The following is a 19,165-nucleotide window of genomic DNA, read 5'->3' as shown; positions in this document are numbered from 1 at the left end:
CCACCAAAAACAACAACAATAACAACAATAACAATAACAGAGTCTAAAAAACAAAAAAAAAACGGAATCAAAAACAAACAACAACTGAGAAGAAAATATTTTTTAATGTGCACTTTATCATCATCATGTCAGGCTAAGCGGTTAAAGGGGGGGGGTCTCTACTTCAAAAATACTAAAAAAAAAAAAAAAGAAATGAAAAAGAGAAAAATATACAACAACAGAAATGACATTTATATAGACACGCCCCAGCGCCCCTAACACACAACCCAAAAAAAAAAAAGAGAGACCTGCCCATCCGCCCACTTTTTGGCTTGCTACCCCCCCTTAGGCCCCACCCCGCCCCTCATTGTGCAAATGCTGTCCCATTTGTCAGCTGGCACAAATTTGCATAAGCGCACTCTGGCAAGCGGTCGGATGACTTATGGTTGTCCTGCCTGAACCAGCACCCCCCCTTATGACAAAAAAGAAGGCTGTGTAGAGGCCCCCTTCGTCCCTAATCTCACGATCCAAAAATTTCTCGTTGAAATTAGCTGTGAAATGCCAACACAGACACTGAGAGAAAAAAGTTATTAAGAAAGGATATATTATTTTACAAATATTTCAAATAAAAAACCCCCTTTTCTTCAAGTGTTTAAGAAGAAGAACGGCAGAAGGGCAGCGGAAATGACATAGAAATGAAACAGAGAGAAGAAACAATGGCCAGTACAAGATGGAGGGCGGAAGAGGTCCTGGTAAGGGGCAAATAGTGAGGGGGGGAGGGGTACCCCTACAATGGTGGCCATCTCCCTCGCACCACCCACCTCCCACCACTCACCACTCACCTCTTACCGCAAAACCCAAAGGTTTCGGGCCAACACACACAATGGCCAAATGACTTGGCTCCGAGGGCGGATGAGGATGAGGATGATGACGACAGCGATGACGACAGAAAAGGGGGGGGGGGGGGGGGGGGGGGGGGGTTCTAACTCCTCCTTGCTCCTCTAATCCATATACCCCTGGGGAATAGCTATATGGGTCACGGGGGCTGTCATCTAAGAGGCTCAGAGGAGTTAGAGGCGGGAAGCTGCCAGGAACTAGGGGTTCTGGTGAAAGGGAAGGGACTCTAAGGCTCTAAGGGTCTAGAGGCTATTAAAGTAGTATCTGGTACTAACTAGTACTACTAGTAGCTTTCTTTGGAAAAAGTTAAGAAAACTCACAGCTAGACCCCGACACTTGAGACCTCTTTCAACGCAAATCACATCACACTTTGTGGTTCGAGAATCTCAAGAAGTGGAGAGTGGTCTTCTGCCAGAAGGAGAGACAGCAGAAGAAGCATCTTTAATGGCTCCCCAGGAAAACAGGCAGTCCAGGGGGTGGCAGGGTAGAAAAGCGAAAGAAAAATGTCGAAAGAAATATAGCAGCATCATCATGAGCCCAAGGGGGTTAAGACACCGCCACCGCCACCAGTAGCCCCACCTCCTCGGGTCCTTCATCTCCTGCTTGTCGTCGTCATTGTCATCGTCATTATAAGCATAATCTTTAATAAACGAGTGAACACCAGGGAAGCTCACCAACTCTCAAGGGGGGCAGGGGGGACAGGGACAGTAGAGGAAAAATGCCAAAAAGGAAAAGGAAGGAAAAGCTAGAGAGACTCCGTGGGAGGGAGGGAGGTAGGCGTCAGTGTGCGATTTTTCAAGTGAACGAACTTTTTAAATTAATTTAGACATAAGCAGCTCTTTAAACTTCTTCCCAGGAAGCGGCTAAGCAGTTGAAGTTTTTCCTTCTCATTCTCTATCTCTCTCTACCTCTCTACCTATCTCTATCTCTGCTCCTTTTTTTTCACAAAGTTGGTAATGTGTCTACCCGACTCTGGGCCCTACTCTCTGCTGGCCAAAAGGAAACGTAATGTACACTAAATGGATATTTAATTACACTTTGCTTCAAGGAGCCCATGGGTGGCTCCTGTCGGAGGAGGAGAGGAGAGAAGAGGCAGGGCAGGACCAGGCCAGGATACACTATATATATATATATCCCTGCACCTGGGCATCCTTTTGAGTGGCAATTTGCGATGGTCTAGAGATGGGCAGTCGCCTTAAGTGCTGGCTACCAAAAGGATACCAGAGACCAGACCAGAAATTGGTATGGAGATTGGGGGAATCACAGAATCACGAGCATCAGTTGTCAGTTGTCTATGGGCCCGTTTAATTGGCCAGGTTTATATCCTTCCACAGTTGATTGGCAGAGTCCTTTTTATGATGACTCGCCAGGATGATGTTCCATAAATGCATCCTTAAAAGTGGGCAACTAAAGCGGCATTAATGACATTCCACAATCAAGTGAAGTCAAGTCGCAATCTAAACGAAATAATGGAGAGAAACTGGCCATTATCCTAACCAGGATCGGAGGATATGCTAATAAAGGACATGCCAATCGAATTGTTGCTTAAATATGCATTACCACTAGCAGTTAGATGCATAATTTTCTCAATTGTTACCAGCCAGCCAGCCAGCCAGCCTGCTAGCCAATATTCAATATTCAGTTGGGGGCATAATTAATTTTCATTGCGAGGGCCAACAGTGCGTATGAGTAATGTGAGTGGAGGAGGTGGAGTAGGCCTAGGACTAGGCAGGTCCTGGGGCCCTATTGGTTTAAGCCAAGTGGCTTGAACAAATTTAATATTTTAATTCTCATATCGAAATGTTTGTTTTATTGTCCCTTCCCAGGGATACAAATTTGAACTGAACTGTTCTGACAAAAGTAAATAAATGTCTACCTTTCACAGAATATATATAATATATATATATATATAATATATAGTATGACATGGCATGGCGAACTGAAGTCCGGACTGGACAATGAAATTTGCATAAAGCGGTAAACAAGTGAAAGCCATTGCGATATTAAAAAGCCCAGCAGGATATTATGAAATGTGCAGCAGGAGCAACTTTGCTGGAAAAGGACGAGCTCGAATCGATCCAATCGCCCTCTTCTGACCCCTCTGGCCACACTGTACTCTGCTGCTGCACTGTGTACTGCCCACCCCTTCCCCCCTTAAACCGCTTAAGTCCTTTTTCCGTCAAAGGGACCACAATGTTTTTGCATTCACACGAGCTTCCTTTCCTTTCCGGCCCTGCCAGTGGATTAATTTCTTAATAGTTGTTGAGTTCGAGCTCCACTGCACTTCCCGCTGCTTCCTCTCTTCCTGGCCTCTGCTTCCAATATCCTTCAAGGACTTGTCTAGTTTCTCATAGAGTGCCAAAAGGACAATGGTCTCTACAGTGCAGGTCTCTCTTTTTTTTTCTAATGTAACAGGGACCAGGCTACAGGCTATAGAGGTGAAAGGATTAATGAGCTACAGGATAGAGGCTATGGGCCACAGAATAGGGGCTACAGGAGCTACAGGATAAAGGAGCTACTGGAAACAGCCTACAGGAACTGGGAACTGGCCATAAGACCGGGTACGGGCTCCTCCAACCGGCTACAGGCTCCTGAAACCGGGCTACAGGCTATAGGGACCGGGCTATAGGCTCCTGGATTCGGTTACAGGCTCCCGGAACCAGGCTACAGGCTCCTGGGACCGAGCTACAGGCTCCTGGAACCGGCTACAGGCTCCTGGAACCGGCTACTGGCTCCTGGAACCGGGCTACAGGCTCCTGGAACCGGCTACAGGCTCCTGAAACCGGCTACAGGCTCCTGGAACCGAGCTACAGGCTCCTGGGACCGGGCTACAGGCTCCTGGAACCGGCTACAGGCTCCGGGAACCGGGCTACAGGCTATAGGGACCGGGTACGGGCTCCTGGGACCGGCTACAGGCTCCTGGGACCGGGCTACAGGCTCCTGGATCCGGCTACAGGCTTCTGGAACCGGCTACAGCCTCCTGGGACCGGGCTACAGGCTTCTGGAACCGGCTACAGGCTTCTGGGACCGGGCTACAGGCTATAGGGACCGGGTACGGGCTCCTGGGACCGGCTACAGGCTCCTGGAACCGGCTACTGGCTCCTGGAACCGGGCTACAGGCTCCTGGAACCGGCTACAGGCTCCTGGAACCGAGCTACAGGCTCCTGGGACCGGGCTACAGGCTCCTGGATCCGGCTACAGGCTTCTGGAACCGGCTACAGGCTCCTGGGACCGGGCTACAGGCTATAGGGACCGGGTACGGGCTCCTGGGACCAGGCTACAGGCTCCTGGAACCGGCTACAGGCTCCTGGGACCGGCTACAGGCTCCTGGAACCGGCTACAGGCTCCGGGAACCGGGCTACAGGCTATAGGGACCGGGTACGGGCTCCTGGGACCGGCTACAGGCTATAGGGACCGGGTACGGGCTCCTGGAACCGGGCTACAGGCTCCTGGAACCGGCTACAGGCTATAGGGACCGGGTACGGGCTCCTGGGACCGGCTACAGGCTCCTGGGACCGGGCTACAGGCTCCTGGAACCGGCTACAGGCTCCTGGGACCGGCTACAGGCTCCTGGAACCGGGCTACAGGCTATAGGGACCGGGTACGGGCTCCTGGAACCGGGCTACAGGCTCCTGGAACCGGCTACAGGCTCCTGGAACCGGCTACAGGCTCCTGGGACCGGCTACTGGCTCCTGGAACCGGGCTACAGGCTTCTGGAACCGGCTACAGGCTCCTGGAACCGGGCTACAGGCTCCTGGAACCGGCTACAGGCGCCTGGAACCGGCTACAGGCTCCTGGATCCGGCTACAGGCTCCTGGATCCGGCTACAGGCTATAGGGACCGGGTACAGGCTATAGGGACCGGGTACGGGCTCCTGGGACCGGGCTACAGGCTCCTGGGACCGGGCTACAGGCTCCTGGAACCGGCTACAGGCTCCTGGAACCGGGCTACAGGCTCCTGGATCCGGCTACAGGCTCCTGGATCCGGCTACAGGCTTCTGGAACCGGCTACAGGCTCCTGGAACCGGCTACAGGCTCCTGGAACCGGCTACAGGCTCCTGGAACCGGGCTACAGGCTCCTGGGACCGGACTAGGGGCTCCTGGAACCGGCTACAGGCTCCTGGAACCGGGCTACAGGCTCCTGGAACCGGCTACAGGCTCCTGGATCCGGCTACAGGCTTCTGGAACCGGCTACAGGCTCCTGGAATCGGGCTACAGGCTATAGGGACCGGGTACGGCCTCCTGGGACCGGCTACAGGCTCCTGGGACCGGACTAGGGGCTCCTGGAACCGGCTACAGGCTCCTGGGACCGGGCTACAGGCTCCTGGAACCGGCTACAGACTCCTGGGACCGGCTACGGGCCGGCTATAGGCTATAAGAGCCTGTAGCCGGTTCCAGGAGCCCGTACCCGGTCCCTATAGCCTGTAGCCCGATTCCAGGAGCCTGTAGCCGGTTCCAGGAGCCTGTAGCCCGGTCCCAGGAGCCTGTAGCCGGATCCAGGAGCCTGTAGCCCGGTTCCAGGAGCCTGTAGCCGGTTCCAGGAGCCTGTAGCCCGGTCCCAGGAGCCTGTAGCCCGGTTCCAGGAGCCTGTAGCCGGTTCCAGGAGCCTGTAGCCCGGTCCCAGGAGCCTGTAGCCGGTTCCAGGAGCCCCTAGTCCGGTCCCAGGAGCCTGTAGCCGGTCCCAGGAGGCCGTACCCGGTCCCTATAGCCTGTAGCCCGATTCCAGGAGCCTGTAGCCGGTTTCAGGAGCCTGTAGCCCGTCCCAGGAGCCTGTAGCCCGGTTCCAGGAGCCTGTAGCCGGTTCCAGAAGCCTGTAGCCGGATGCAGGAGCCTGTAGCCGGTTCCAGGAGCCTGTAGCCCGGTTCCAGGAGCCTGTAGCCGGTTCCAGAAGCCTGTAGCCGGATCCAGGAGCCTGTAGCCGGATCCAGGAGCCTGTAGCCCGGTTCCAGGAGCCTGTAGCCGGTTCCAGGAGCCTGTAGCCCGGTCCCAGGAGCCTGTAGCCCGGTCCCAGGAGCCTGTAGCCGGTCCCAGGAGCCCGTACCCGGTCCCTATAGCCTGTAGCCCGGTTCCAGGAGCCTGTAGCCCGGTTCCAGGAGCCTGTAGCCGGTTCCAGAAGCCTGTAGCCGGATCCAGGAGCCTGTAGCCCGGCCCCAGGAGCCTGTAGCCCGGTCCCAGGAGCCTGTAGCCCGGTCCCAGGAGCCTGTAGCCCGGTTCCAGGAGCCTGTAGCCCGGTTCCAGGAGCCTGTAGCCGGTTCCAGAGGCCTGTAGCCGGATCCAGGAGCCTGTAGCCCGGTCCCAGGAGCCTGTAGCCCGGTCCCAGGAGCCTGTAGCCCGGTCCCAGGAGCCTGTAGCCGGATCCAGGAGCCTGTAGCCCGGTTCCAGGAGCCTGTAGCCCGGTTCCAGGAGCCTGTAGCCGGTTCCAGAAGCCTGTAGCCGGATCCAGGAGCCTGTAGCCGGTTCCAGGAGCCTGTAGCCCGGTTCCAGGAGCCTGTAGCCGGTTCCAGGAGCCTGTAGCCGGTTCCAGAAGCCTGTAGCCGGATCCAGGAGCCTGTAGCCGGTTCCAGAAGCCTGTAGCCGGATCCAGGAGCCTGTAGCCGGATCCAGGAGCCTGTAGCCCGGTTCCAGGAGCCTGTAGCCGGTTCCAGGAGCCTGTAGCCCGGTCCCAGGAGCCTGTAGCCCGGTCCCAGGAGCCTGTAGCCGGTCCCAGGAGCCCGTACCCGGTCCCTATAGCCTGTAGCCCGGTCCCAGAAGCCTGTAGCCCGGTCCCAGGAGCCTGTAGCCGGATCCAGGAGCCCCTAGTCCGGTCCCAGGAGCCTGTAGCCGGTTCCAGAAGCCTGTAGCCGGATCCAGGAGCCTGTAGCCGGATCCAGGAGCCTGTAGCCCGGTCCCAGGAGCCTGTAGCCGGTTCCAGAGGCCTGTAGCCGGATCCAGGAGCCTGTAGCCCGGTCCCAGGAGCCTGTAGCCCGGTCCCAGGAGCCTGTAGCCGGATCCAGGAGCCTGTAGCCCGGTTCCAGGAGCCTGTAGCCCGGTTCCAGGAGCCTGTAGCCGGTTCCAGAAGCCTGTAGCCGGATCCAGGAGCCTGTAGCCGGTTCCAGGAGCCTGTAGCCCGGTTCCAGGAGCCTGTAGCCGGTTCCAGGAGCCTGTAGCCGGTTCCAGAAGCCTGTAGCCGGATCCAGGAGCCTGTAGCCCGGTCCCTATAGCCCGTACCCGGTCCCTATAGCCTGTAGCCCGGTCCCAGGAGCCTGTAGCCGGATCCAGGAGCCCCTAGTCCGGTCCCAGGAGCCTGTAGCCCGGTCCCAGGAGCCTGTAGCCGGATCCAGGAGCCTGTAGCCCGGTCCCAGGAGCCTGTAGCCGGATCCAGGAGCCTGTAGCCCGGTCCCAGGAGCCTGTAGCCGGATCCAGGAGCCTGTAGCCCGGTTCCAGGAGCCTGTAGCCCGGTTCCAGGAGCCTGTAGCCGGTTCCAGAAGCCTGTAGCCGGATCCAGGAGCCTGTAGCCGGTTCCAGGAGCCTGTAGCCCGGTTCCAGGAGCCTGTAGCCGGTTCCAGGAGCCTGTAGCCGGTTCCAGAAGCCTGTAGCCGGATCCAGGAGCCTGTAGCCGGATCCAGGAGCCTGTAGCCCGGTTCCAGGAGCCTGTAGCCGGTTCCAGAAGCCTGTAGCCGGATCCAGGAGCCTGTAGCCGGTTCCAGGAGCCTGTAGCCCGGTTCCAGGAGCCTGTAGCCGGTTCCAGGAGCCTGTAGCCGGTTCCAGAAGCCTGTAGCCGGATCCAGGAGCCTGTAGCCGGATCCAGGAGCCTGTAGCCGGTTCCAGAAGCCTGTAGCCGGATCCAGGAGCCTGTAGCCCGGTTCCAGGAGCCTTTAGCCCGGTCCCAGGAGCCTGTAGCCGGTTCCAGGAGCCCCTAGTCCGGTCCCAGGAGCCTGTAGCCGGTCCCAGGAGGCCGTACCCGGTCCCTATAGCCTGTAGCCCGATTCTAGGAGCCTGTAGCCCGGTCCCACGAGCCTGAAGCCGGATCCAGGAGCCTGTAGCCCGGTCCCTATAGCCCGTACCCGGTCCCTATAGCCTGTAGCCCGGTCCCAGGAGCCTGTAGCCGGATCCAGGAGCCTGTAGCCCGGTCCCTATAGCCCGTACCCGGTCCCTATAGCCTGTAGCCCGGTTCCAGGAGCCCCTAGTCCGGTCCCAGGAGCCTGTAGCCGGATCCAGGAGCCTGTAGCCCGGTCCCAGGAGCCTGTAGCCGGTTCCAGGAGCCTGTAGCCCGGTCCCAGGAGCCTGTAGCCGGATCCAGGAGCCTGTAGCCGGTTCCAGGAGCCCCTAGTCCGGTCCCAGGAGCCTGTAGCCGGTCCCAGGAGGCCGTACCCGGTCCTTATAGCCTGTAGCCCGATTCTAGGAGCCTGTAGCCCGGTCCCAGGAGCCTGTAGCCGGATCCAGGAGCCTGTAGCCGGTTCCAAGAGCCTGTAGCCCGGTTCCAGGAGCCTGTAGCCGGTTCCAGGTGCCTGTAGCCCGGTTCCAGGAGCCTGTAGCCGGTTCCAGGAGCCTGTAGCCGGTTCCAGAAGCCTGTAGCCGGATCCAGGAGCCTGTAGCCGGATCCAGGAGCCTGTAGCCGGTTCCAGAAGCCTGTAGCCGGATCCAGGAGCCTGTAGCCGGTTCCAGAAGCCTGTAGCCGGATCCAGGAGCCTGTAGCCGGATCCAGGAGCCTGTAGCCGGTTCCAAGAGCCTGTAGCCCGGTTCCAGGAGCCTGTAGCCGGTTCCAGGTGCCTGTAGCCCGGTTCCAGGAGCCTGTAGCCGGTTCCAGGTGCCTGTAGCCCGGTTCTAGGAGCCTGTAGCCCGGTCCCAGGAGCCTGTAGCCGGATCCAGGAGCCTGTAGCCGGTTCCAAGAGCCTGTAGCCCGGTTCCAGGAGCCTGTAGCCGGTTCCAGGTGCCTGTAGCCCGGTTCCAGGAGCCTGTAGCCGGTTCCAGGTGCCTGTAGCCCGGTTCCAGGAGCCTGTAGCCGGTTCCAGGAGCCTGTAGCCGGTTCCAGAAGCCTGTAGCCGGATCCAGGAGCCTGTAGCCGGATCCAGGAGCCTGTAGCCGGTTCCAGAAGCCTGTAGCCGGATCCAGGAGCCTGTAGCCCGGTTCCAGGAGCCTTTAGCCCGGTCCCAGGAGCCTGTAGCCGGTTCCAGGAGCCCCTAGTCCGGTCCCAGGAGCCTGTAGCCGGTCCCAGGAGGCCGTACCCGGTCCCTATAGCCTGTAGCCCGATTCTAGGAGCCTGTAGCCCGGTCCCACGAGCCTGAAGCCGGATCCAGGAGCCTGTAGCCCGGTCCCTATAGCCCGTACCCGGTCCCTATAGCCTGTAGCCCGGTCCCAGGAGCCTGTAGCCGGATCCAGGAGCCCCTAGTCCGGTCCCAGGAGCCTGTAGCCGGATCCAGGAGCCTGTAGCCCGGTCCCAGGAGCCTGTAGCCGGTTCCAGGAGCCTGTAGCCCGGTCCCAGGAGCCTGTAGCCGGATCCAGGAGCCTGTAGCCGGTTCCAGGAGCCCCTAGTCCGGTCCCAGGAGCCTGTAGCCGGTCCCAGGAGGCCGTACCCGGTCCCTATAGCCCGTACCCGGTCCCTATAGCCTGTAGCCCGGTCCCAGGAGCCTGTAGCCGGATCCAGGAGCCCCTAGTCCGGTCCCAGGAGCCTGTAGCCGGTTCCAGGAGCCTGTAGCCCGGTTCCAGGAGCCTGTAGCCGGTTCCAGAAGCCTGTAGCCGGATCCAGGAGCCTGTAGCCGGATCCAGGAGCCTGTAGCCCGGTTCCAGGAGCCTGTAGCCCGGTTCCAGGAGCCTGTAGCCGGTTCCAGAAGCCTGTAGCCGGATCCAGGAGCCTGTAGCCCGGTCCCAGGAGCCTGTAGCCGGATCCAGCAGCCTGTAGCCGGTTCCAGGAGCCTGTAGCCGGTTCCAGAAGCCTGTAGCCGGATCCAGGAGCCTGTAGCCGGATCCAGGAGCCTGTAGCCCGGTTCCAGGAGCCTGTAGCCCGGTTCCAGGAGCCTGTAGCCGGTTCCAGAAGCCTGTAGCCGGATCCAGGAGCCTGTAGCCCGGTCCCAGGAGCCTGTAGCCCGGTTCCAGGAGCCTGTAGCCGGTTCCAGAAGCCTGTAGCCGGATCCAGGAGCCTGTAGCCGGTTCCAGGAGCCTGTAGCCCGGTTCCAGGAGCCTGTAGCCGGATCCAGGAGCCTGTAGCCGGATCCAGGAGCCTGTAGCCCGGTCCCAGGAGCCTGTAGCCGGTTCCAGGAGCCTGTAGCCGGATCCAGGAGCCTGTAGCCCGGTCCCAGGAGCCTGTAGCCGGTTCCAGGAGCCTGTAGCCGGTTTCAGGAGCCCCTAGTCCGGTCCCAGGAGCCTGTAGCCGGATCCAGCAGCCTGTAGCCGGTTCCAGGAGCCTGTAGCCGGTTCCAGAAGCCTGTAGCCGGATCCAGGAGCCTGTAGCCCGGTTCCAGGAGCCTGTAGCCGGTTCCAGAAGCCTGTAGCCGGATCCAGGAGCCTGTAGCCGGATCCAGGAGCCTGTAGCCCGGTCCCAGGAGCCTGTAGCCGGTTCCAGGAGCCTGTAGCCGGATCCAGGAGCCTGTAGCCCGGTTCCAGGAGCCTGTAGCCGGATCCAGGAGCCTGTAGCCGGATCCAGGAGCCTGTAGCCCGGTCCCAGGAGCCTGTAGCCGGTTCCAGGAGCCTGTAGCCGGATCCAGGAGCCTGTAGCCCGGTCCCAGGAGCCTGTAGCCGGTTCCTGCATCCTGTAGCTCCTGTACCCTGTAGCCCCTAGCCTGTAGCTCCTGTAGCCTCTGGTCCTGTGACTTGAAAAATCTCCCTTTTTTAAAAAAAACACAATATTTGTTCATTATTTTGCAGCAGTCCTCTAATCCCTTTAAAGAGCCGAAAAGTGTAAAGTGCAAGGACGAGTTTCCCACTTGGCATTTATGCTGATGTTACAGGACCTGCCAGCCTGCCACCCTGCCCCCGCTCCGCCCACCACCTGCTGGTCATTCAGATTTCGCAGCTGGCGGCGAGTGAAGTGAGTTCTCCTCAAAGGGCACAAACAGCGGCAGCCATTTCCATATTTGTTTACAAATACAATATGTGGATGGTGACGGGGGAGGGGGAGCCAGCCCTCTTCATTGAAAGTTTAAATTCTTCTTTGTTATTAATATTTCAACAACAACAACAACAAAAACAACAACAACAGCAAGAGCAAGAAAGGGAAAAATGAAAGAAAGGGAGAGAAGCAAACTTTTCATATTTGCGAGGAGTGGGCCGCAAAAAAGTATGCTATAAAAAATTTCAACGACTTTTCAAGCGAAATAGAGCTAGGGAATTTGATTTTGAAGAGTCTCTTGTTTTTTTTTTATTTATATTTTACTCTCTCTATCTCCCCCTCTCTCTCTCTCTCCCTCTCTCTTCCTATATCCTTTTTGAAAATTACTATTCAAGCCGCTGTCTTCAGGACTGCAGGACCAAGTAATGCACACATGTGCGAGCTGGTATTTACACGCCTACATGCTACATGCTACATGCCACACAAGCGTAAGAAAATATTTGCAGATATACTGCCACTCCCACTGCCACTGCCACTGGTACTGTTACTGGTAGTGGTACTGTTACTACTACTACATGTGCATATATTTTCAGCCCCCACTGTTTCTTGTAGCTTAACTTTTGTGTGTACTTTTGTTTGGTTTTCTTTTCACTTCGCCCCCCATCCCCATTCCCCTTACTTATTTTATTCTTTTCCCTTCTCTTTCTCTGTAAGTTTGCTTTGCAAGTAATATTTTTTGAATGCAAATAGGAAGGAAGGATGGAAGGATGAAAGGATGGGAAGTGTAAGCAATTCCCACTTTAAGTCCTTGCCTCTTAAGCTAATTGAGGCTGATGGTGAAAGGATTAATTGTCAATTATAATTATTCCCTGATTTTTATAAGAAATCTTTAGATCTAAGTTTAAAATAAGCCTTTTTCTTTAAAGAATTTATGACGAAAACTAATACAAGTCTCTTACTCTTCTCATTTCAGCTCCTAAACCCAAGACTTGAGGTTCAACTCTGGCTTTAAATATCTTTAAAAATAAAAAACCTAAAAAATTGTAACAGAAACCTTAACTTTTCAATAAAAACATAAAGTTTAAACAAGCCTATCTCCTTATTTTCTGGGAACTGCAGCCAAAATGTAGATTTCTAATCAAGAAGAAGGGAAGAACAACTCTCCTTTGAAATCAAATCCATAGCCTGGGAACACTTTGCGCCCAAGGCTGTCAGTCAAGCGAGAAGAAGCAGTAACTATGCAAAAATATTTAACAGGGAGAGGTGGTTGGGAAGGAACAGGCTCTCGGCTCTCGGCTCTCGGCTCGCCAGCCCTTGAAGGCATCGATACGCTTCACTTTATTTACATGCCATGCATATTTGAGTTGATTTCCATTTCCATTTATGTTTCAATTTATTGTTCCGCCATCCAGGACACTCCTCGCATGGCAGCTATTTGCATTGCCAGCCGAGCTAATAAAATTTGCAATGCATGCGACGCTTGCATATGAAATACAATTAACAAATTGCCGAAAAAGCGGCCAGGAGAGACTGGAGGCCAGAGACCAGAGACCACCCACACAGAATAGAACCTGTAATAATACCTCCCAGAACCCATAACCCAGAACCCAAAACCCATCCTTCAAATTCCTCAAAAAATATGGCATTCGAAATCAATAAAATGTGCAGTTGGAGCTCTGGCGAAATGGAAAATTGCAAATGGCAGGAAATGAAATGAAATAAAGGTGGCAAGGGTTGGAGAGGGGAAGGGGTTGGAAGTGGCGGAAAATGCAATAACACCTACGTGCGATTTTAGATTTTGCTTCCTGGCACTGCCAATGGCACACTGGCGCTGGAACTGGCAGTACTTTTCCGAGGAAAAGCCGGGAAAGTGCTGGCCAAATGGCAAAGTCAAGTTTCAGGCTTGAGGGGCGGCGGGAGGTCATGGTTATCGGATTAGGAATTTAAAATTTTCCAAAATAGTGTTGGAAAGGTTATTTAGAAACAATAACCAACAGAGATTTCAAATAGAAGAGCCTAAAAGACCCCAAAAAGATCTTAATTATGGTTGATATTTAGGAAAATCTATAGATGCTAGATATTAGCAGTGTTGATTTTATCTTTTAGGCATAAATACAACCAGTGTTGGGTAATTAATATGAAAGCAATCCTAAAAAAGAACCACAGAAACCTCAAAATAAAATCCAGTTATGGATGATAATTGATAGATATTTGAATAATCTCTAAACACTAATTAGTAAGAGCCACTAGTATTGAAATACTGTTATCTTAAAAACTGCCCCCAACCAGTGTTGCATAGTCGAGAAAAACAGAGCCAGCTAACTGTTAAGATGCATCACGAACTGCGAGAAAGTTAGAGAAAATTCATTTACTCGCGAATCTCTCGAACACTTTATTGACTCGGTCACGTGAGCGGATTTTGTGAGTCACGTTTCGCGAGTTTTTCCTTCAACTTGCCCCTTGAATTTCATTTTCCTTTTTTCCTATTTGATTTTTCTGGCTTCTGCTGCTCCCCTTCCCTTCTCCCGTTTTTTGTTTTTATGGCCGAATTTTACCTTTCAACTTTAATGATAAAAGTTTGCAGCTCCCGTTCGCCGTTCACTGGCTCTCTAAGCCATAAAAGACTTATTGCAACGGCCTAACAAGGCGGCGCTGCTGCAGTGGCTCAGTGGTGGTGCAGTGGCTGGGTGGTTTGGGTGGCTGGGTGATCGGGTGGTGGTGGCTCTTCCACCATGTCCATGCGCATTGGGCTGGCCATTCGTTATGGGTCGAGCGTTTGGACGTTTTCCAAATTTATTACATTGCTCCGACAAGTTTCGCGTGTTTCGCCTTTGCGCCTACACTTCACTTAGCACGAACCACCCATTGAACCATCTATGGAACCACCCATCGAACCACCCATAGAACCATCTATAGAACCACCCATTCCGCCCTGGAATCCACGTCAGGTGAAGTGCAACTTTTTGCACCTAAGAAATTGTGCCAGGATACCTAGTCCTTCTGGCCTGGCAGACGGGAATTTTCAGTAATAAGTTGCCAGAGAAAGCTGGCAAGGAGCTGCACTTGGAGAAAATGAGTTCAAAATTCAAAAACTTGATTTTAAATGTTTTTTTTTCTCAAAAAATAGAAAAAGAGAGGATTATTTCAACTGAAATATAAACAAAATGGATTTTGATCTCTTTTCTTTAAAAAAAAAATTATATTTTAATTTTCTTTTTATTCTCCTTAGCTTTTTCTTGCAGTGTGGTGTTGACAAGCCCCAAAAAGCGCGGCTCAAAACGTAAACATGTTGAACGACTCGTCGTCATCGTCATCGTCTGACTGGCTTCACCGCCCTCTCCCCTCTCCCCACCCCCCAGCCCCGAGCCACTGCCTCCCACTCTCCACCCCACTCCCAACTATATATATATATATATTTTTTTTTTTTGAGTGCATTGAACCCCGCCAAGGAGGCGCTTAAAAAAAAAAGTCGAAAAATGCAGCCGGCAGAAAAATGGTTGGCTGGAAAATGAAGGGCGGATTGGTGGAGGGGCGGACAGGACGAGAGGCAGTATATCCTGATGCTCTTCACTTTGCCACTCCCACTCCCTCTCCCACCTGACGCCCTCGCCCTCGCCCTCGTCCTCCAAAACCCATCAATTGCTGGCGGCGTTAACATTCTTTAAAGATTTATGTTCAACATTTTCAGCGATTGTAGCTTTGAATCTCCACGCAGGAGGAAGGGAGGAAGGGACAAGTCGGTTGGGATGTTGCAGTTGAAGGATACTTTTTTTTTAAATATATATATTTAATTAAAAAAAGGATTTAATTATTTATTTTTAAGATATAAGGTAGTTAGAAGCCATAATAGCCCCTTTTTTTCGTATTAGTTTTGACTCTAAGATGACTTTGTCTTTAAAATATATATTTTTAATTTATTTTTATTATTAATATTAATAATTATTAAAAATATATCTTTTAAACTATTTTTAGTCGCTTCTTTTAAAGAAGAGCATTTCCCAGTGCGACTTCCCTTCCAAATGCCACTTATTACGACTGCAGTTTGTCGGTTCTTAGTCAAAATAAATGCCAGCACCCCCCTACTGATGGCTCCTGCGAGGTCCTGCCTGTCCCTCCCTTCCCCCACCTGCTCTTGCCAACTTAATTCGACCATTTTCCAAGGGCTTTTCATGTGCGTCCAGACGCAAAAGTCAAAATGTGTGGTTCAATGAACGTTGAGTGCTCGGCTGGCCGCCTCTTTTCCCCCAAATTCCATTTCTCCCATTTCCCATTTTCGAATTTAATGCCGCTTTAAGCCTCTATATAAATGGGCGTGGCCAGTACCCTCAACTGCCCCCTTTTGATAAATCTTCATCACTTAGCCCGAGTTGTGACCAAATTGATTAATTGCCGCAAATAAGCGGAGCACTAAGGACTAGGACGGATGATTGCCAAACTTTCGCCGCAAATCAAAAATAATCCACAAATTTTCGAGGTTATCCCCCGAAGGACATGGCACTCCAGGACATGCCGGGATAGCCCAGGAACTGAACGTCTGACAACTTTCGTCACGTAGCCGCCCATCAAACGGAAATAATTTATCAAAAATTCAGAGACACAGGGAAAGAGGGGGTGGTTGGCTGTACTTTTGTATTAAATAATGACTCGATGACCACCCCCTTATCCCCTCTAATTAGAAAGGACTAATTAATAAAATGGAGAGAGGAAGAATTATAAATCACATTTGTAGAATTTTGATTTCTGGGTTTTTAGGTTCTAGGTCCTTAGTCCTTGCTCCTTACTCCTTAGTTCTTGTCTTGTTCCATGTCCTAGTCCTGCTTCTAGGAGCTCTTCTTAGTCCTGACCCTGTTCTATCCCCCTATCCCCTTCCCCCTTCATGCAAATGTAAACAAGCCGGCTAAACGGCATAAACCAATTATGGAAAATGCGGGCGCACTTTTCAAAGGGATTTCCCCCCACTAAACACCCTCCCCCTCCCCCACCCCCCTTCTTACCAACTCGAGGGTCAAGCGGCAACACTTTTTTAATTAACTCGCTTTCCCAAAAAACTTTCCTTCCAGCCACGAGGATAAAAATCACAAGAAAATTATACATTTTTTTTCGGTTTTTTGATTTGTTTTTGGGAAGTGGAGAGAGAGTGGGTTAAGAGGAAGTGTGTGGGGGGGGGAGGGGGAAACTTGGGAATATAATTACCAAAAATTATGCTAATGTCTGGGAAATGAGGGCCCCAGGACTTGAGAGGCCTGCATCCGAGCTATTTACTTTGTCTCATCGGGGTAATTAATCCCAGAGGGGAGAACTTCTTCTGGAAACATTAAAACAGTCTAGGAGGTAATACTTATACCCGGTACTCGAGGAGGAGGTGCTTCCTTCTTATAATCTTCTATCCTTTTGAGTTTCTTGCACTTTTCCTAAGCATTTTGAAGCCACTATGACAGCTGGGTGCCAGGGATGCATCTAAGGGCAGTGTTGCCACCTGAATGTTGCAATCGATAACTGCATTCTGCCTATCGTTTGTCTATCGGAGATAGTAGGCCTCGATTTTGGCCCAAAAACAGTATAAAAGGAGGCCCTCGGACCTTTCCAAGCCATTAGCAAACTGCTCCCCAAGCAGTTAGCTTTTCACTCTTCCCTATTTATTTTTATTTTCATTTTATTTATTAATAATTATTAATATTTAATAATTAATAAACTTGGTCTCTAATTCTAACTCAGCTCTCACGAGTTCAGCTGCTTTTCTTATTTATTTTTTATTTTATTTCTAAATACTTTGGAGCCTCAAAAGAACTTGCTTGAGGTACCAGTTTGGTCTCTTATTTCCTTTTATTTTTTATTCCTGTGCTTCTTTGCTTATTTATTTATTAATTATTTTTTATTTGAAACTCTCCCGACTTGCAATCGTTATAGCTTGGGCTTCAGCTCCTTTTCTCATTCACTTTCTGCAATTTTGAAGTTCTACTTTCTTGTTTTATTTTATTTTACTTTTATTTCAATTATTTTTTTAAGTGGGAATCTCAGTCGTGAGACTCCTCTTCTCTACTCGCTTGAAGATTTTCTTGCAGGGCTCCAACGGACTGTTCCAAGAGTCTGGCTCTTCCAACTAGACATCCTAGTTCTGATCCCTTATTTCCTTATTTTACCTTCGATTACTACTTTTTTCCCTAAAGACCTGCCTGAACTGGGTTCCACTGAAGAATATCTTCTTTTGAACAATTTAAATATTTTTTAAAAATATAAAAGAATTTTATTTATAGTTTATTAATTTTTTTTCTCAAGAGAAAAAAGCCAAGAATTCAAATTTTAGAGATAATTTTTTTTAATTGATCATTTCAAAATTAAAAAATTTAATTTCAAAAGGTCCCGGGGTTTCTTCCGAGTTGAACTGTTTCATTGAAAGTCTAAATTATGACTGGCGTAGCCAGTCCCGGCGGTGATCCGCACTTTGACTTTTTTGGAATTGGAAGGGCCCCTGGAAAATAGAAAACAAAAGAGAGGAGCAGAGCTTGAGAAGCAGTGCTAGAGGAGATGTGCTAGAGGAGCAGAAAGAGTGGAGCAAAGCTTGAGAAGCAGTGCGAGAGAAGCAGTTTGAGAGGATCAGAGCTTGAGAAAAGCACTCGATAGGTCAGCGGGAGAGAACCAAAACTAGAGAGTGCTCCAGCTTTTTGGGGTGGACAATCTCCAACAGGGTGGCCCATTTTCGAATGTAAAATTATATTTCAATTATAATTATTAAATATTTATTAAAAGTATTATATGCGAACAAAAAATGCATTCTATAATTCTTTTTAATTTCAAGGGGCCCTTAAAAGTAGGCAAGTAAAATGTGAGACTAGGAAATATTTATGCTTTAAATTCGTTAAAGAGATTTTAAAAAAATGTGTAAGGAAAAAATACTTTAATTTTCTTTGTTAAATTATAAAAGAAAAAGAACTATAATTGAAAAAAAACTTTAAAAATTTGTTAGCAATTATCATATTTTTTTAAAATTTTAATTCATCATGTCAAAATTAAAAAATTTAATTTTGAAAAGTCCCGGGGTTTCTTTCGAGTTGAACTGTTTCATTGAAAGTCTAAATTATGACTGGCGTAGCCAGTCCCGGCGGCGATCCGCACTTTGACTTTTTTGGAAATGGAAGGGCCGCAAAAGAAAATGAAAGAGATGAGCAGCGCGAGAGGAGCAGCGCTAGGGGGAGAGAACCAACACTCCAGCACTCTATGGGGAGAGTGCTCCAGCTTTGAGTGTTCCATTTGAGATGGAGACTCTTCAAAATGGTGGACGCGATCCGCACATTGAAATTTTTGCAAATGGAGAGCCCCAAAAAGAAAATGAAGGAGAGGAGCAGAGCGAGAGGAGTAGCGAAGGGGAAGAAGAGGAATATGGCTGCCATCTAATTAAGGTGGACTTACTCCAAAAGGGTGGACCGTATTTTAAAAAGGAATTGCTGAATTAAATTGGAATTTAAAAAATATTTCTCATCCAGATTTTGATTCAGAATGATGGAAAATCGATCTATGTACAATTCGATTAAAACCACCCGCTCAAAAATCGGACAAGAATTGGGAGAGATATGAAGATCGCCGAGGAAAAGCCTATCAAAAATCTGCCGGTTGAAAAAAAGGTGATTGAAAAGAAAATAAATCACAATTGTCCTAATCCTTGATTGAAAAAAGAAATAGGAGAACTCGAGAATAAAATCGCAAAATAACTGTTTTTGTACTCTATCGCTTTGTCCGCTTTTGGCCACCGTGAGAGGGCGGAGAGAGAGAGAGTGTGGGCCAGCATGGATGAGAGCAGGTAATGTCGGGAATGAAGTGGAAAGTGGAGAGATGAAAGTGGAAGAGTTTTTTCCAAAATGGATCCTGGAACATATTTCTGGCCGTTTCTTCCTCTCGATATTGTGGAGAAAGAACGGTAAAGCGGACTAACGGACATGTATTTTATAAAATAATTAAAATTATCACTTTATATAAGATATCCCTTTGTTGATTTTATATTTTTTATATTGAAATATACATTCATATATTTATAAAAATTTTTATAAAAAAAATATATTTTTTATATTTTTAAAATGAAATAAAAAGTAAAGAAACTTACATAAAATTTCCTTTCCATTTGATGTTTTTCATTCATATATATTTCCTTTAATATTATTTTAAAATAATTTTTTTTTTCAGGTAATTGCTGCTCCTAATAAACTGTACTTTCCACTTGAGACTCCTCGGGCCATACATGCCGCACACACACCACCGCACTCACTCACACGCA

At 50.5% G+C, this 19,165-nt stretch overlaps 1 protein-coding gene and 1 long non-coding RNA gene across 3 annotated transcripts in view; one reads left to right on the top strand and one right to left on the bottom strand.

Annotated features, from left to right (window-relative positions):
* The window catches only part of LOC26514978, a 43,235-nt gene extending 31,252 nt beyond the window's left edge, over nt 1-11,983 (top strand). The window contains exon 4 of the long non-coding RNA XR_004310262.2: nt 11,873-11,983. This is a non-coding gene — a long non-coding RNA (uncharacterized LOC26514978). The remainder of the gene's footprint in view (nt 1-11,872) is intronic.
* LOC6498777 (innexin shaking-B) overlaps nt 1-19,165 on the bottom strand; it is a 78,976-nt gene that overhangs the window by 51,662 nt on the left and 8,149 nt on the right. The window lies entirely within an intron of this gene.

The sequence above is a fragment of the Drosophila ananassae genome, chromosome XR, assembly GCF_017639315.1.
Source record: "Drosophila ananassae strain 14024-0371.13 chromosome XR, ASM1763931v2, whole genome shotgun sequence".
Taxonomy (NCBI): Eukaryota; Metazoa; Arthropoda; class Insecta; order Diptera; family Drosophilidae; genus Drosophila; species Drosophila ananassae.
The sequence above is the reverse complement of the archived record's forward strand: the minus strand, read 5'-3'. Positions and strand labels throughout refer to the sequence as shown.